Below are 17,827 nucleotides of genomic sequence, written 5' to 3'. Positions count from 1 at the left end.
TGGATGTTGAACCAGCCTTGCAGCCCAGGGATAAATCCCACTTGGTCATGGTGAATAATCCTTTTAATGTAGGTTGGACCCTATTGGCTAGTATTTTGGTGAGAATTTTTGCATCCATTTTCATCAAGGATATTGGTCTGTAATTCCCCTTTTTGATGGGGTCTTTGTCTGGTTTTGGGATCAAGGCAATGGTGGCCTCATAAAATGAGTTTGGAAGTTTTCCTTCCATTTGTATGTTCTGGAACAGTTTCAGGAGAATAGGTACTAATTCTTCTTTAAATGTCTGATAGAATTCCCCTGGGAAGCCATCTGGCCCTGGGCTTTTGTTTCTTGGGAGATTTTTGATCACTGCTTCAATTTCCTTAGTGGTTATAGGTCTGTTCAGGTTTTCTATTTCTTCCTGGTTCAATTTTGGTAGTTGATACATCTCTAGGAATGCACCCATTTCTTCCAGGTTATCTAATTTGCTGGCATAGAGTTGCTTGTAATATGTTCTTCTAATTGTTTGTATTTCTTTGGTGTTGGTTGTGATCTCTCCTCTTTCATTCATGATTTTGTTGATTTGGGTCCTTTCTCTTTTCTTTTTTATTTCCTTTCTCTTTTCTTTTTGATAAGTCTGGCCAGGGGTTTATCAATCTTGTTAATTCTTTCAAAGAACCAGCTCCTAGTTTCATTGATTTGTTCTACTGTTCTTTTGGTTTCTATTTCATTGATTTCTGCTCTCATCTTTATTATTTCTCTTCTCCTGCTGGGTTTAGGCTTTATTTGCTGTTTTTTCTCTAGCTCCTTTAGGTGTAGGGTTAGGTTGTGTATTTGAGACCTTTCTTGTTTCTTGAGAAAGGCCTGTATTGCTATATACTTTCCTCTCAGGACTGCCTTTGCTGTATCCCAAAGATTTTGAACAGTTGTGTTTTCATTTTCATTGGTTTCCATGAATTTTTTAAATTCTTCTTTAATTTCCTGGTTAACCCATTCATTCTTTAGTAGGATGCTCTTTAGCCTCCATGTATTTGAGTTCTTTCTGCCTTTCCTCTTGTGATTGAGTTCTAGTTTCAAAGCATTGTGGTCTGAAAATATGCAGGGAATGATCCCAGTCTTTCGGTACTGGTTGAGACCTGATTTGTGACCTAGGATGTGATCAATTCTGGAGAATGTTCCATGGGCACTAGAGAAGTGTGTGTGTGGAACGGAATGTGTATTCCGTTGCTTTGGGATGGAATGTTCTGAATATGTCTGTAAAGTCCATTTGGTCCAGTGTTTCATTTAAAGTCTTTATTTCCTTGTTGATCTTTTGCTTAGATGATCTGTCCATTTCAGTCAGGGGGGTGTTAAAGTCCCCCACTATTACTGTATTATAACACTATTATTGTTGTCAATGTGTTTCTTTGCTTTTGTTATTAATTGCCTTATATAATTGGCTGCTCCCACGTTAGGGGCATAGATACTTACAATTGTTAGATCTTCTTGTTGGATAGACCCTTTAAGTAGGATAAAGTGTCCTTCTTCATCTCTTATGACAGTCTTTTTTTAAAATCTAATTTGTCTGATATAAGGATTGCCACCCCAGCTTTCTTTTGGTGTCCATTAGCATGGTAAATGGTTTTCCACCCCCTCACTTTCAATCTGGGGGTGTCTTTGGGTCTAAAATGAGTCTCTTACAGACAGCATATCGATGGGTCTTGTTTTTTAATCCCATCTGATAGCCTGTGTCTTTTGATTGGGGCATTTAGCCCATTTACATTCAGGGTAACTATTGAAAGGTATGAATTTAGTGCCATTGTATTGCCTGTAAGGTGACTGTTACTGTATGTTGTCTGTGTTCCCATCTGATCTATGCTGCTTTTAGGCTCTCTTTTTGCTTAGAGGTCCTCTTTCAATATTTCTTGGAGGGCTGGTTTCGTGTTTGCAAATTCCTTTAGTTTTTGTTTGTCCTGGAAGCTTTTTATCTCTCCTTCTATTTTCAACGACAGCCTAGCTGGATATAGTATTCTTGGCTGCCTATTTTTCTCGTTTAGCGCTCTGAAGATATCATGCCAGTCCTTTCTGGCCTGCCAGGTCTCTGTGGATAGGTCTGTTGCCAATCTAATGTTTCTACCATTGTAGGTTACATATCTCTTCTCCCGAGCTGCTTTCAGGATTTTCTCTTTGTGTCTCAGACTCGTAAGTTTTACTCTTAGATGTCGGGGTGTTGACCTATTTTTATTGATTTTGAGAGGGGTTCTCTGTGCCTCCTGGATTTTGATGCCTGTTTCCTTCCCCACATTAGGGAAGTTCTCTGCTATTATTTGCTCCAATATACCTTCTGCCCCCCTCTCTCTTTCTTCTTCTTCTGGGATCCCAATTATTCTAATGTTGTTTCGTCTTATTGTATCGCTTATCCCTCGAATTCTGCTCTCGTGATCCTGTAGTTGTTTATCTGTCTTTTTCTCAGCCTCTTTATTTTCCATCATTTGGTGTTCTATATCGCTGATTCTCTCTTCTGCCTCATTTATCCTAGCAGTTAGTGCCCCCATTTTTTATTGCACCTCATGAATAGCCTTTTTGATTTAGACTTGGTTAGATTTTAGTTCTTTTATTTCTCCAGAAAGGGTTTCTATAGTAACTTCCACGCTTTTTCAAGCCCAGCTAGTATCTTTAAAGTCATGATTCTGAACTCTAGGTCCGACATCGTACTAATGTCATTATTGAGTAGGTCCCTGGCAGAGGGACGGTACTACCTCTTGTTCTTTTTGCTGAGGTGATTTTTTTTGTCTTGTCATTTTGTCCAGAGGAGAATAGATGAATGAGACAACAGAATGCTAACAGGTTAACAACGTCTCCAGCAAGTATACTCTATACAAATCAGAAAACACCTGAAACCAGGGGATAAGAAAGGGAAAGAAAGAAGAGAAAAAAAAAAAGGGAAAAGAAAAAGATAAAAACAAACAAAAACAGAACAAAACAAAACAAAACAAAAACAATATGATCAGATATGATCAGGCTAGTGCATAGATCAGTGCCACACACTAGCTTTTGGGCATATTTTGGTCTGTTAGAAGAAAGTGCCTGCTAAAATTTTAAAGGAAGAAAGACTTATATATGTGCAAGATAAGGGTTGATACAATGAAGGGATGGAAGATGACTGTAAAGATGAAAATTATAAAAGATTTTATAAAAGGAATTGATAAGAAGTTGTTTTTTAAAAAGAAAGAAGATTGAAAAAAAAAAAGAAAAAAAAAGGGAGAGAATGTGATCAGGCAGGAGAATAGAACAAAGCCATACACTAGTGATTTAGGGTATATTTTGATCTGTTAGAAGACATTGTATCTCAAAATTTTAAAGACAGAACAACTTATATATATGCCAAAAATAAGGGTAACTACTATGAAGGGATAAAAATATGACTCTAAAAATGAAAAATAAAAAGTTTTTTTTTTTAAAAAGGGATTGATAAGGTGTTGTTTGAAGAAGGGAAAAAGAAAAATAAAAAAAACAGTTAAAAAAATTAACTTTGAAAAACTAATGAATTATGGTAAAAAAGCCGTGAATTCTATGTGCAGTATTCCACTAGCGCTGGAGTTCTCCCGTTCTCCTTGATCGGTAAACTTGGTCTTGGCTTGCTGGCTGTTCGTGCTGATCTTCTGGGGGAGGGGCTTGTTGCCGTGGTTCCCAAATGTCTTTGCCGGAGGCGGAATCGCCCCGCCCTTGTCCGTCTGGGCTAAGCAAGCTGCTCGGGTTTGCTCTCAGGAGCTTTTGTTCCCTGCAGGCTCTCGGTACAGCTTTGGAGGACCAGGGTGAAAACGGCGGCCTCCCAGTCTCTGCCCGGCGGAGCTGAGAACTCGGGGCCCCACTCCTCAGTGCGCCCCCAGAGAAAAGCAGTCACTCCCGTGTCCCCGGTCCCCGGCTGCACTCCGTGCTCACCCGGCCTGTGACCGAGCGTTTCTATCTCTGGCACCCGACCTCGTGTGGAGTCTCCAAACCCAGCAGATCCCTGCGGTGCGCTCCCGCGCCGCTCCTCCCGGGGGAGGAAGGGGAGTCTCCCCGGCTCTGCCGCTTGTTGGGTCCCTGCTGGAGGAGCAGTGGCCCGACTGGGCCGCGGATCACAGTTTATGGCCACCCCGAGCTGAGAGCCCGCGCCTCGGCTCCGTCTCTGCAGCCGGCTTCCCGACTCCGATCCCTGGGAGCTCTGCCGCACTCAGGCTCCCCCGGTCTTTCTGTGACCCTGAGGGTCCTGAGACCACACTGTCCCGCGAGGGTCCCACCCCCCGCTTAGCCACTGGAGCGACGTCCCTCCGCGGAGCCGACTTCTAAAAGTTCCGATTTTGTGCTCCGCGGCTCTAGCACTTGCCAGAAGCGGCCGACGGAGGCCCCTCCCCCGCCGTCTGTCCTCCCGAATATCTCCTCGGATTCACTTCTCCGCACGTCCTACCTTCCAGAAAGTGGTCGCTTTTCTGTTCAGAGAGTTGTTGCTACTCTCCTCTTCGATCTCCCGTTGAGTTCGTAGGTGTTCAGAATGGTTTGATTCCTATTCAGCTGAATTCCTGAGACCAGACAAAATCCAGGTCTCCTACTCCTCTGCCATCTTGCTCCGCCCCCTGTCAGGTTTTCTTTGTCTGAAAACTTCATTATTTCTCCTTTGTCTTCAAAGGAATATTTTCCCTGAGTTTTAAATTGTAGGTTGTCAGTATTTTCTTGCAGAATATTAAATATTTTTTCCATTGGCGTTAGAATCCATGGTTTCTTTTGAGAACTCAGCTTTTGGCTTTTCTGTTGGTCTTTTGAAGAAAAATTGTTTACCCTTCTCAATTGCTTGAATGATGTTCTCTATATCTTTGATTTTCATTAGTGTTATCATGATATACCTTATTGTAAGTGTTTAGTATTTATGTAGGACATCTTGGATATTTGAGTTGGTATCTTTCATCACTTTTAAAAAAATTCTCCGCCACTCTGATCTCAGCTATTGCTTCTCTCACATTTTTTTTTCTCCTCTCCTTCTAGGCCACTAATTATACACATAATTAGATATTTTGATTATGACCCACCCACATACTTAAATGTGTCTTTCTGCTTTTATTCCATCTCTGTTTCCTTTCCATGCTTTAGTTTGGGTATTTTCTATTGATCTGTCTTCCAGTATAGGTCAAAAGTAGTGTAATCTGCCATGTTAAATCCAACTAACAAGTTCCTAATTTCAAACACCATCTATTTCAGTTGAAGACTGTCCATTTATTTTTTTTATAGACTATAGTTCAGTGTTAAAATGATCTATCTTATCATGCCTGGTATCCATTTTTATTATCATAGTTTGTTAATTATGGCTATTTTAGAGAGCTTGTCAGCTGATTTCAGTATCTAGATCCTTGTGGGTATGATTCTCTTGTTTAGGTTTTCTGAAGGGTTTTTCCTCCCCCTCTTGCTATATGATCATGTGAGTCTGTCTTTTGACCTAGTAATATTTCAATTTAAAGGCCCCAAATGGTTTTGTTTTCCTCCCGAAAGGACTTAGCCCTTTTCTCTGCTGGGAACATAGAGCAGAGACTGGTTACCCCAGTGCAGTCAGGGCCTGATGGAGTTATTGATGGGGTGCAGCATTAGTAAGGCTCAGGAAGGGTCTGAGTGCAAATCTGTGTTTCATGTGACTGTGCTTTTCAGAAGTTTCCACCTAAATATCAGTTTACATTCTACCTAGCTCCGAAATTCAGCTAATGTTCTAAGGAAACAGGCCCATATTCTTGAGGATGCCCAAATGCACGCAAGAACTCTGCTGGGGATTTTTTGTCTCCCTTGCAGGGGCCCTCTACATAATTTTTCTCTGGTATTACACAAGATGTTTAGCCTCCTCTTTATATTCAGAACTGGGAAATAGCCCTGGAGTAACAGCAGCCAGTGACAGACATCTTTTGTCTCTAAAATTCTTACTTCTCTAGAATCTATTTTGCATTCTCATCACCCTAGCAGCTTGCTCCCGCTTCCAAACAGGTGATGTGGTGGACATGGAGTGAACCTCCCATACCTGCAGTTACCAGGAGCACATGTGACCAAGAGCCCAGCTGTTGAACTCTGAGACCCATCACTGTTTCTGCACAGAGGCTGCACCCCCCCGTGGCTGCTCTCAGCCAGTGATCCAGGGTACCAAGGGTACCAGGGCAGGTCCCATTCCTGGGAGGCACAAGACTGCTCTACCTCAAGACTTTGGCTTGAGGGCTCTCTGAGAGTTTGGCCCAGCCTTCCTCTGAGTGTTCTGTAGCCTGGGCCATCTCCTTTCCTCTCTTTTTCCTTCCCTTGCCTTGAGTTACATCAGAATCTGATGACTCTTCCTGCCTTTTCCCAGCTCCCCTTGATTTCCTCTTAGAAGACGTCTTTTCCTAATAAAGTTATTGCACAGTCTCATCTGGTACTTCCTTTTTGAGGACCTGGATTCACACAGGTCATTTCTGGGTTTTATCAGCTTGTAGCTTTTCCAGGAGCAAGCAGTGGTCAGTCACCAGTTACCCCAGCCCATTTGAAAGCAGGTGTACCAATAATATTTTGAGTTATTCATCTGTGCTTTTTAAAATCAGCATTCTCCCCTGCTCTCCCTAAATGTGTTGTCTTTAGGGTAGGGTTGGTAAGGTTAGTTTAACCAAAATGCAAGGAAATGAAGAGAGGCAATTTTATTTTATTTCAGAAGTCGAGGTGTAGATAGAAGAGAAGATTTAGCGGAGGTCCTGAAGAATCCGTGTTCTTGCTCTGGAGGAGAAAAGGTCTTTTCCTGGGTGGTACCAAGGACTTCTCTCCACTTATTTGCTTGACGTAAGATAAACTCCTCTCTCCAATTTAGAGGCTACCGTACAAAGAAGGGAGAAAGAGGAGCCTTAGTTGACTGGGTTTACCCTGAAGAATCTAAAGTCAAATTCCTGCCACTGTGAATAGAATTTTAGAAACTAAGTTCAAGTTTGAAAAAACAATATTAACTGACTGAACCATCCAGGCACCCCTCTCGTGGAAATTCTTTTCTGTTTGTTTTACTGCCTGTTTTCCCACTGAATGGAAGCTCCTTGAAGGCAGGAGCCCACTTTGCCTCCTTAGCTCCTCAGCCTTCATCATCGAGCCTGGGCATTCTGCGTAGAATCGTCAAGCCGGAGCTTTGAACCAGAATCACATATGTGGGCTCAGTGTTTGGCTCTGTAACTGCTTCCTTAGGAGCTCGAGGATCCGTGCTCTCTTCTTCATGTTCACCCCAACAGTCGTGGGTGGGGCCTTTATCCAGGCTGTGCCCAGGGCCCAGGAGAAGTGAAGATGAGCAGGTCTCTATTTCAAAAGGGCTTACTTTCATGGAGAGCCTTCCCCTCTTTCCCACAGCCATTCATAAATGCCAGTAAGAAAGCTCGGCAAACACGGTAACAGGATGTGTTCATCGTCCCGAGGCAGCTCAGTGGAGGGAGCCACCTGTTCAGCCAGGGGAAACCCAGGTAGGCTTCCGAGAGGAGAGGCCATTTGAGCCGGCCCTTGATAGCCGAGTGGAATTTTCCCAGCTGGATATGGGAGCAGGTGGAGATGGAGCATTGGAGGAGAGAACAGCGTGTGCAAGGGGACAGAAGTGCTTTGTTTCAGGCGCGCTGAGCAACTGGGGCACTGAGCTGCTCACGTGAGCATGGGGATCTGAACTGCCCGATGCTGGCGGTGGATTTCTGGCTCGTGTTTCAAGTGTCAGATAACAGATCTTAACTTTCCATTTTTCTAATTCAATAATTATGGCGGGATTGCAGCTTCCATGATTTTAACTCCGTTCACACCTCTGCAAATTCCCAGAATCTCCTGGTTTATGAAGATAATGTATCCAGGCTGTGTGGAGAGCATCTGTCTGTGGGGAAGCCCGGAAGGTCAGGAGCTGCTTCATGCAGGAGAGAGGGGAGTTCTCCATGACCTTCAGAAACTCAGTTAACACTTTGAGGCCATCCGGTGTGAAGGCCCAGGAACAGCTCTGCCCAATCCCCTGTCTCTGGGATCCTGATACAGCAGATTCTTCCAAAGCTGAGGAGTTTGGCTGCTTTGAGTTAACCAGCTTGGGCCCAGAGCAGCAGGAAATCGTGGGGAGCCTGGGGATTCCTGCCTGATCTCAGAAGCAAGGTCCTTCACTCCAGCGCCCCAGGGCCCCAGGGGGAGAGGGCACTCCCTTGACAAGTGTGTGAGGAGACAGACCTGCCAGCAGGCATGGGGGGGTGGGGGCAGCCCGGTGGGGTGCTTGAGGGAGAGTAGGGGAGATGTCAGCCCCGGGCCAGGTCCTGCCGGATGCTGAGTGCTGGCTGAGGGAGGCAGCCGGCAGGTGGCCCCGGGGAAGTTGGAACTTTAACTGGTACTAGAGCTCCAAGCACCGTGGACACCCAGGGATGACTTCTGGAGGGGTGGGATCAAAGGGGAGAGTCTCGGCCATCTGGTCTGTGAGTCTGGGTTGGTGGCAGCAGGGATGGAGCAGGCACGGAGCAGAGGCTCTTAGGAAGAACGCACAGGAAGCCGCAGGCGCCCTCTCCATCCTGGGCTCTGTCCGGTCGCTGAGTCTCGTCTCCCCTCCCCTTTTCCCACTGGCCGTGGAGTTAGGCGCACAGGACCGAGGTCAGGCTGTTTGGGCTTTGCTCCCGCACCATCTGAGAAAACTGTATAACGTCCCCTAGCCCCAGTTTCCTTCTCCGTAAGGTGAAGATGGTGTTCATACGAGAGTCAGCATGAACCAAGGTTTGAGTGTCATTGTAATTTATTCTGAGAGGGCTCCACTACTCCTGTTTCTGTCCTCTGTCCCCTCAGACAAGGGCCCAGGCACAGAGACAGGGAGTGAGCAGGTGGCTATGGGGACTGCAGAGGTGCTGGGAAGATTAGAATGTTCTCCTGGTTTCTGCACACCTTTCTCTGACGGTTTTGCCTTGGGCTGTTGCTGAAGAGGGAGCCAACAGGTGTCCCCATCGTCCTCTGCCTCGAGGCCAGTGGGGACAGGAAAGCCAAGTGTGGACAGGTATAATCCTGTCCAGAGGGCACGCGTACCCTGACCTCTGCTCACCAGACTCATTCTTCACCATTCCCCGCCATACACTCTGCCCTTCCAAATCCCCTCAAAGATGCCAAGACGCTTGTGCCCCTGGGCCTCTGCACCTGCTGAGGTGTCCCCCGCTCTCCGTTCATACCTCCGCCCTGCATCCCCAAGTCCCAGTCTGGCTAATGCCAACATGTCCTTTCCCAGTTGAGCTATCACTGCCTCCAGGAAGTGCTCCTTGTTGACACCGTCCGCTCATCCAAGTTACAAAACCCCTTTTCTGTGACCATGGTATCTGGCCTTCCCCTTTTGATGCCTTTATCACATGGATTGCCATTGCCAGCTTCTCTTTTGTTTTTGTGTTTAAACCGTAAATGCTCGCTGGTAGGGCTTTTTCTTTTTCTATATATTAAAATACACATAGTAGCATTTAAACCATTTTAAGGAGTACAATTCATTGGCATTTAGGATATTTGTAGTGTTGTATGACCGTCATCCGTAGCTGCAGGCCATCTCCATCACCCCAAAAGGAAACTCTGTACACGTGCAGCAGTCACTCCCCACCTCTCCCACCCACGTGCCCCAGCCCCTGGCCGCCACTAACCTACTTTCTGTCTCTGTGGATTTGCCTCTTCTGGACAGTCCAAGAAATTGAATCATACGGTATGTGGCCCTTTGGGTCTGGCTTCCTTCATTCAGCATATTACCAAGGTTCATCCATGTTGTAGCCTGTATTGGGACTTCATTTCTTTTCACGGCCAAATAACGTTCCATTGCAGGCATACATGTTATTTATCCACTCACCTGTTCGTGGGCATCTGGCTGTTTCTACCTTTCGGCTCTGGTGACTAGTGCTTATTCCTCTATGGGTTTGTGCTTGAACACCTATTTCTGTTCCTTTGGGTGTATTCGCAGGAATGGAATTGCTGTGCCCAAGGATCATCCTGTGTCTAACTTTGGGAGGAATCCTTGACTATTTTCCCGGTGGCTGTGCTACCTTACGATCCTCTCAGTGATAGATGAGGGTTCCCGTTTCTGGGCATCCCTGTCAATTCTTATTATCCGCATGCTTTAACGAAAATTATAGCTACCATAGTGGGCGTGACGGGTGGGCTCACCATTGCACTCCCTGGGGATCCAGGTTGCTGTCAGGCAGGTGCCCAGGACCTCAGGAAGGATCTGCCCAAGGAACAAATCATTGTTCCCCTCACTTGGTCCAAGAAGGGCCACCGTGCCCTCCGTCGGACTCTCAGTTGTGGGGGTGACTCTGAGGATGGCCACCCTCCTCCCCTCTTTCCCACAGCGTTCTCAAAAGCCCACCCCTGGTTCCCATGGGTGACGATAGCTCTTTCTGGGGCCTCCAGCCCGGGTGTCTCCTCCATCCTGGGTCCTGTCCTGCAGCATCGAGCTGCCGGATGCAAGATCTCAAACCTGCGACGGTCCTTTGGTCTCTAATATGCCTACTGGTGGCCCGTGGCGCCACAGCCAACAAGCGCCTGCTCTTTGTTTTCTCCTGTTGCTCTCACTGGCACTTGAGCTGTGCCCGTTGTCACTCAGCCTCTCTGGGTGCTTTTCATCCTCTTAAAATGCTGCTCACAAGAGGCATGTCTTTGCCTTCGAGGGCTGCTCTTTCATGTTAAATCATCTGGAAGCAGCGTGAATGTTGATAGCTGTTATTGTAGAAACCTAGAACATGACACAGGGTTGGATTTCCCCCCCTCATTTCTATTTTGGAGGCAGTCCTTACTGGGAGGCCCTCTTGGCACACACCTGTCACACTCCCGTCCACCGTGCCGGAGCTTGGGACCAGGTCAGAGCAGTGGTTCAGGGGTTTGCGAGCAACAGAAACTAACATCAACCGGCATAAAACCAAGAACGGAATTTGCTGGAAGGGGGGCGGGACGGCTCACAGACAATTAGAAAGCTGAAGAACCTGCCTCAGGGGCTGCGGTGCCCAGCTGGGGAGCCGAAGTGAAAGGATGGTCTCTGCAGGGAGATTCAGTGCCAGTCCTGGCTGCTGGACAGTGGGGCTGGGAGCCTTGACTGGGAATCCCTCCGTCACTGCGCCCTGTGCCGGAGGGGACACCTGAAGGCCGAGTGCAGCTTCTTCAGCAGCAGCGGGAGGGGAAAGGGTGGGACGTGCCATCCTCTGCAGGTGTGACTGTGACTCAGAAATTCTTCAGCCTTTAGTCAGGAGCTCATGCAGCCCTCCTGGGTGACTTCTGTCAAGACATCCAGTGAGAAAGGACAGAGGGTTCATGATCCAGGTGTCTTCGAGGTGCTCCCTGGATGCAGGCATCAGTGGGGCATGGGGAGCTTGTCGATCCTGTGCAAGCAGAGGGTAGGTGAGCTGAGTACAAGCCGGTGCATTCCCTGGGGCATTTTCTGCAAACTTCGTCTTGGACTCAGCACGCCTTTGAAGCTCTTTGATCCTGAGAGCAGCGTGCGGGCTGCCCTCTGGCCATAAGAGTCACATTCCAGGAATCTTCACGTGTGGAGCGAACCACATCCGAAGACGAGCAGCCACGGAGGCTGGGAGGTGTGATGCGGGAGAAGGGGACCCAAACCGGGCCCATGCACTCTGGCAAGCCATCAGGCAGGCCCGGAGGATGCAAACACGTTTTTCTCCATTAGCAGCAAAAGCTGAGAGTCCTATGTCATTTTTGGACATCAGGAAAAGTCGACTTCTTTTAATGGGTAATAAATAATACATAGCCTTTATGGAGGGCTTAATCTTTGCATTTTATCCTGGCAGCTCTGAAATATAGATGCTTTCTAACCTGCTCCTGGATTTATAGGTCAGGAAAGGGAGGCACAGAGACACCCCCAAACCTGCCCCAGGCCAGGCAGCTGGTGGCGGCAGCACTGGAGTGGGTCCGGGGAAGCCGGCGGCAGAGCCAGCCTCCTGACCCTGTGCTGTTCCCAATTTGTTGACACAGAACTTTTCCAGATGGTGAAAGATCTGCTAGTGTGAGCAATGCAGTCGTGTCTTTGTGTTTTTGTTCCATTCCATTCTTTTGGGGTACAGTTTACTAAGAGCTAGGCACCGGGGAGGCAAAGGTGGCCAGGACTCCATCTTTGCCTTCAAAGTGTTGGTTCTGGGACGGGCTATCCAAAAACGAACCCACAATGTAACGCATGAGTGTTTTCAGGCAGGGGCCCTTTCTGTGTGGTGTGGAACAGTAGAGGACAGGAGTAGAATCAAGGAGGGCCTTAGGGAGGAGACGACCATTGAGCTGGGCCTTGACTGATGAGTAGGAGATCATCAGGTAGACAAGTTGGAAGAGGAGTGGGGAGGTCCAGGGCCTGGCAGGCTTAGGGCAGGCATGCTAGCGCCAGAAGCACAAGGACTCCAGGCCAAGTGGGCCGGTAGACATTGAATGAGGAGAGGAGAGGGAGGTGGGAAATGGGTGGTGGAGAGGTGGAGATGGAAGGGGTTGGATGCTGTCGATGAGATGGGCAAGGTAGGCCCAGGTATAGAGCCCTGCCCCCATTCCTAGGCAGTGTTCATTATTTTCTGTGATTGCTGTAACTAATGACCACCACTTAAGCAATACCATTTTATTATCTTACAGTTCTGGATGTCAGAATCCAAAATGGGTTTCACTAGGCTGAAGTGAGCGGGGCTGTCCTCCTTCTGGAGGCTCCAGGGAAGACTGTTTTCTTGTCTTTCCTAGCTTCTAGAGGCTGCCCTCATTCCTTGCCTCCTGATACCCTCCTCCATGTTCAAAGCCGGCAGTGGTGGTGGTGGAACCTCCTCGTCCTCCTTCTCTCCATCTCTCTTCTACTTTTAAGGGCTCTTGTGATTACGTTGGGCTCGCCCAGTAATTCGGGACAACTTCCCTATTTTAAGATTAGCTGATTAGCAACACTGATTCTATCTGCCGCGTTAATTTCCTCTGCCATGTAACTTAACATAGTCACGGGTGCTGGGGACCTGGATGTGACCATCCCTGGGGCCACCATTCTGTTCACGATGTCCCGTCGTCACTGAAGCTTCTTAAACTGAGCAGTAACACGTCAGAGTTTGAGAAAGGTGATCTTAGATGCAAGTTTACAAATAGGATCACGGAATTCCTTTTTCTGCCCCTCATGTTGGACAAGACATCATTTTTTTATATTCTTATTTTAATATCACTTTATGACATTTACAGAAAAATGTGGAATGGCAAATCTAGTTTACATTGTGATGTTTACTTACCTGTGCTATGTCCATATTTTATTCATATTTTGGTTCAGTCCACAGAGGATTCGCTGTAACTTCCAAAAATGTAAGTAATACAAGATGTTGGAATCAGTAGTGAGGGAAACAGGTAAGGGGAAATTTTAAGTAGGAAAGAAATGAAGCTAGAGGGTTAGTTCATTGCTGACTGAGGTGGTTCATGAACTTGGCCCCAAGCATCGTAGCCCACAAAGCAAAGAGAGAAACAATCGCCCTAGCAGTAAGATAAGTGCAGGTGAGTTGTTTAGCAGATGTCCAGTCATTTCTGAGGCTGAGAAGAGTTTCTGCCACAGGTCCTCCTAGGCAGTAGTGTTGGTTGTTACAAACACTGTCCTTGGGAAAGCTCTAACGGACACTATAATGACCTTTGTATGAACACCCGTTTCTCACAATGTCCCTTAATGCAAGCACATGGCCAATACCAAGGCACCTGTTGGTGAGAGAGAGCACAGAGGGTGTGGGGCCGGAGATGGGAGTGTTTCAGTTACCGCTTGCTGCATTAAAACACCCCACACTTAGTGACTTGACACAACATCCACAATTTATAATCTCTCCCAATATGGTGGGTTGATCAGGTTCACCTGGGCGGTGGCCATGGAGTGTCTGCTGGGGCTGCGTCATCTGTGAGCTTGGCTGGGGCCAGAACATCCCATGTGGCTTCCTCACAGGGCTGCTGGTGGTGCTGGCTACCAGCTGCTGCTCAGCTGGGCTGTTGACTAGGATGCCCCGGTTCTCATAACACGGCACACAGGTTCCAAGAGAACCATTCTAAGAGGGAAGGGGGAAGCAGTAGACATCTTGGAATGTATAGACCTCTCAAGGTCTAGTCTTGGAAGTTATATAAACTCACTGCCACCACATTCTATTGGACAAAACAGATCCTCGGGCTAGTCCAGCTTCCAGGGAATGGGAAGTTGACTTCTCCTCTTGATGTGAGAAATAGCAAAGAGTAAGGGGCCAATTCTAATCCACCACAGAGGCCAAAACAGTGGCCAGGTGTGCAGGTCCCTGATCACCTGACTCGATGTAGGAGTAAAACTTGGAAAAGCTTGAAGAGTGGTTGGGCTGCCTCAACCTCTCTTTCCAGCATTCCCCCCAAATCTCAGTTATTGAAAATGGTGCTCTTGTTGAAAATCAGAGAACAGAGAGGTCAAAGTGTATGTCCCAGGCAGAATGTGGAATACAATATTCTGTGTTGCAGATTAAAGGAGGAGCTTGTGTTTCAAGATCCAAACAGTAAGATACCTTTCTCCCTTTTTGTGTTATTCTACTCTTCAGCATGGATTTTAGTTTTGTGGATCACAGAAATGTTGCTAATCTAACAAAATTGGGTATAGTTAATCATAAGTATGCCAAGAGATGTTGGTGGTGGTTCTGCATGGTGTCAATGTGGCTAGAATGGGATTAGGTTTTCCACACCCTGCTGTATGATCCTGAGTTAGGGTTGGTCGAGGAACACTTCTGTGAGATTGGAATGTTGTGATGAGGAACGTGACTCTGTTTTCTGATGCTTGCTGAGAGTTTCTAAGCCTCACCCCTGCCTTGCTCCTCTGCTCCATGTCTGGGTGAGCTGGTGAGAAACCCACGTGCTCCCTCCTTGTGGTCCTGGTGGGAGATTCGAGCCACAGAAGCCCTTGCCTGTGCTCAGGAACCCACCTCAAGCCCTGAGTCAGCCTCCCTTCTGGGTTCTCTCAAACCATGGCAGCCACCTCCCCTAGAGACAGCGGTGGGAGTCATCGGCCTCTTCATGGCCCCTTGCTGTGAATGGGCATCAGCAGTCTTGACATCTGAACCCAGTCTGGGGGCGGGGGTCCATCTGCCTCTGTAGGGGACCGTAGTAGGTGGAAGTGAAGTCCCTGCTCTGTGAAGGCATCAGAATCATGGCTGGAAGGTGGGGCGGATTCTGGCTGCTCCTTGGTCTCCCTGTCCCGTTCCAGCTCTTTCCACTGACTGCTGACCATGCTGACCAGTAGGCAACCCACGGCAGAGGTGGCACCTTCCATAGCTTCTCTTCTTGCTCTCTAGGCCTTCATGGCCCTCTCCTGGCAGCTGGCCGTACCCAGATTCAGGGACGCTGGTGTGCACACACGTGACCTCTTTTTTGCATGCATGGACAGAGGAAGCTCTGGTGTCCCTTCCTCTTCTTATAAGGACACTAAGTCCATCACGGAGGCTCTACTCCCATGACCTCATCTAGACCTAATTACCTCCCAAAGGCCCTACCACCATACACCATCGCTTTGGGGGGGCTTCAACATTTGAATTTTGGGGGGACACAAACATCAGTCCAAAACAGCTCTTCCCTTCCCAAGAAGGGAAATCTTAGACCAGTTGCTCTGTCATGGCCAGGCACGAAAGTCTCCATTTAGTTTTTATTTAACACTTCGAGATGCTGCATTCAAACGGAATTGTCGCGTATTTTAACTCTTGGTCGCATCCCCAGCCTAGCAACGTGTTGGTGGAAGAGATTCAAAACAGTATAATTTGGGACTTCAAGGCAAGAGGAAAATCAATTCCATATTGTGAAAAACAGAGTAAACTCATTTCTTTTAGCATCTCGTGGAGACTTCAGGCATTCATATTTACTCATTTTATCAACTTGTGATCTCTCCCGGAGAAGAGCATCATTAGCAATTCCAAATCATCAGTGGCCTGCTCATATGTGATTTGTTTTCTGCAGGTCTTGAAAACACTGATATTCCTGTATTTGTTTGTGTGTTTTCGTTTGTTTTGCCCTGACTTGTAAAAAGCCCGACATATCGCTTTTTACCAAATTGGGAAAATGATATGAAAGTATGAAGAAGAAACTTAAATCACCGATAACGTCACTGACAGATAACTACGGATTTCCTTCAAATTTCCCAGTGTGTTTGAAATTGGCATGCCTCACTTTCTAAAAAAGCTGATTATTCAAAAATCTCAACATACACATGAATTGTTGAACACGGGAGGGAAAACGACCTTCAAGGACCTCTTGCCTCAGCCTGTAATTTTGTAGCGGGGTTAACGGAGGCGCCTACTCGGGAGTGTGTGGCTCTCTGTACTTTGTTGTAAGTGTGGCACAAATTACACCACTTCCGTACTGTTTTCTCAGCATTATCAGAATCTTATATCATAGTAATCACTTTTCCTAATAGTGCCTTGTATTAAAATTAAATCATTTGCTCAACTGTCCCCAGTTCTATGAGGCACCCCACTTTGTCCATGTCCGGAGCAACCAGTGGGAACTGAATTAGGGAAGGATGACTGTATAACTCCCTCAATCTCTTGCAGGGATCTCTTCATAAATTCGAAATTATGAAACGCGTTGAGAAAATCGTAGAGTCCTAGGATTCTCATGTTTTAACTTTTTATTTTAAATAATTCTGAATGTACGGAAGGGTTGCGAAGATAGTAGAGGGTCCCCTTGACCCAGCTTTGCCTGGTGTGTGAACGTCTTATAAAACCTTAGTATGTTTGTCAAAACTCAGACGTTAGCGTTTGTACAATGCTGTGATCTGCAGGCTTCTCTGGGTCTCCTCAGACTTCCCCCTGGGGTCCTCCTTCTGTCCCAGAATCTAATCGAGGATCCCACAGGGCACGGAGTCCTAATATGTCCCTAGCCTCCTCCAATCTGTGACACTTCCTCAGTCTTCTCTTGACTTTCATAATCTCGATACTTTTGAGGAGTAATGATCTGTCGTCTTGCGGAAGGTCCCTCAGTTGGAGCTTCTCTGATGTCGTCTTATTCCATTGCAGTTATAGATTTGGGGGACATACGTCACAAAGGTGATGTGCCCTCCTTGTCACATCACATGAGGGGGCACGTGACACCACCTGACTCATCTCGGGTGATGCTAATCTTGACCTCCAGCCAGCATGTCCGCTCTACCTCCACCATGTTCCCTTTCCATAGTTTATTTGTTAAAGGAGTCTCATTTTCAGGGCTGCATTGATCGGGGAAAGCAGAGGCACAAAGGACTCATCTAACGTTCTCCTCGCTGCCTCCCTTGGTGACGTCAGTCCATGAGCTGACGCACCCCCGTGATTCTCAATGCCGGCTGCACACCTGGGGATTCCTGGATCCTTCCTGAGAGTAGTGGTTCTCACAGTGTGGTTCCCAGACCGGGGAACTTGTTAGAAATGCAAATTCTTAGGCTCCACCCCTGACCTACAGATTGGAAACCCTGGGCATGGGGCGGGGGGGTGGCTGCCTTTTAATAAGCTCTCCAGGTGATGCAGATGCACAGTGTTGAGAACCGTCATAGAGTTTCTGGTATAATTGGTCTGGGGTGTGGCCTGATCATCGGGAGTTTTTCAGAACTTCTCAGGTGATTCCAATGTGCCGCCAAGATGGAGAGTTACCCCCGGAGCCATATGCAAATTTTAGGACTTGCATCTCAAGCGAACTGCCTCCTGCAGGCTGCTCTTCATCTGAATAATGGCTTTTTCTATTGTTTATGGCAGATTTTTCTTCATCTCTCTAATCTGTATTATAAAAGAGTAGAAATGTAATTTCCCAGTTAGCTTATATTTTACATGAAAAATGGCTATTTTGAATCAGACAAAAGGAAGGACATCTTTCAAAGGGTAATGACCCCTGTTTATTCAAATGGTAGCTTTCCAGTTTCAGCGCAAGA

General features: G+C 47.0%; 1 protein-coding gene across 1 annotated transcript in view; it reads left to right on the top strand.

Annotated features, from left to right (window-relative positions):
- Positions 1-17,827, top strand: part of C15H10orf90 (chromosome 15 C10orf90 homolog) — a 275,568-nt gene that overhangs the window by 14,526 nt on the left and 243,215 nt on the right. The gene's annotated exons all lie outside the window — the stretch shown is intronic.

This window comes from Zalophus californianus, chromosome 15 (assembly GCF_009762305.2).
Source record: "Zalophus californianus isolate mZalCal1 chromosome 15, mZalCal1.pri.v2, whole genome shotgun sequence".
NCBI classification, from domain to species: Eukaryota; Metazoa; Chordata; class Mammalia; order Carnivora; family Otariidae; genus Zalophus; species Zalophus californianus.
Note: the sequence above shows the minus strand (reverse complement) of the source record. Positions and strands in the feature narration are given on the sequence as shown.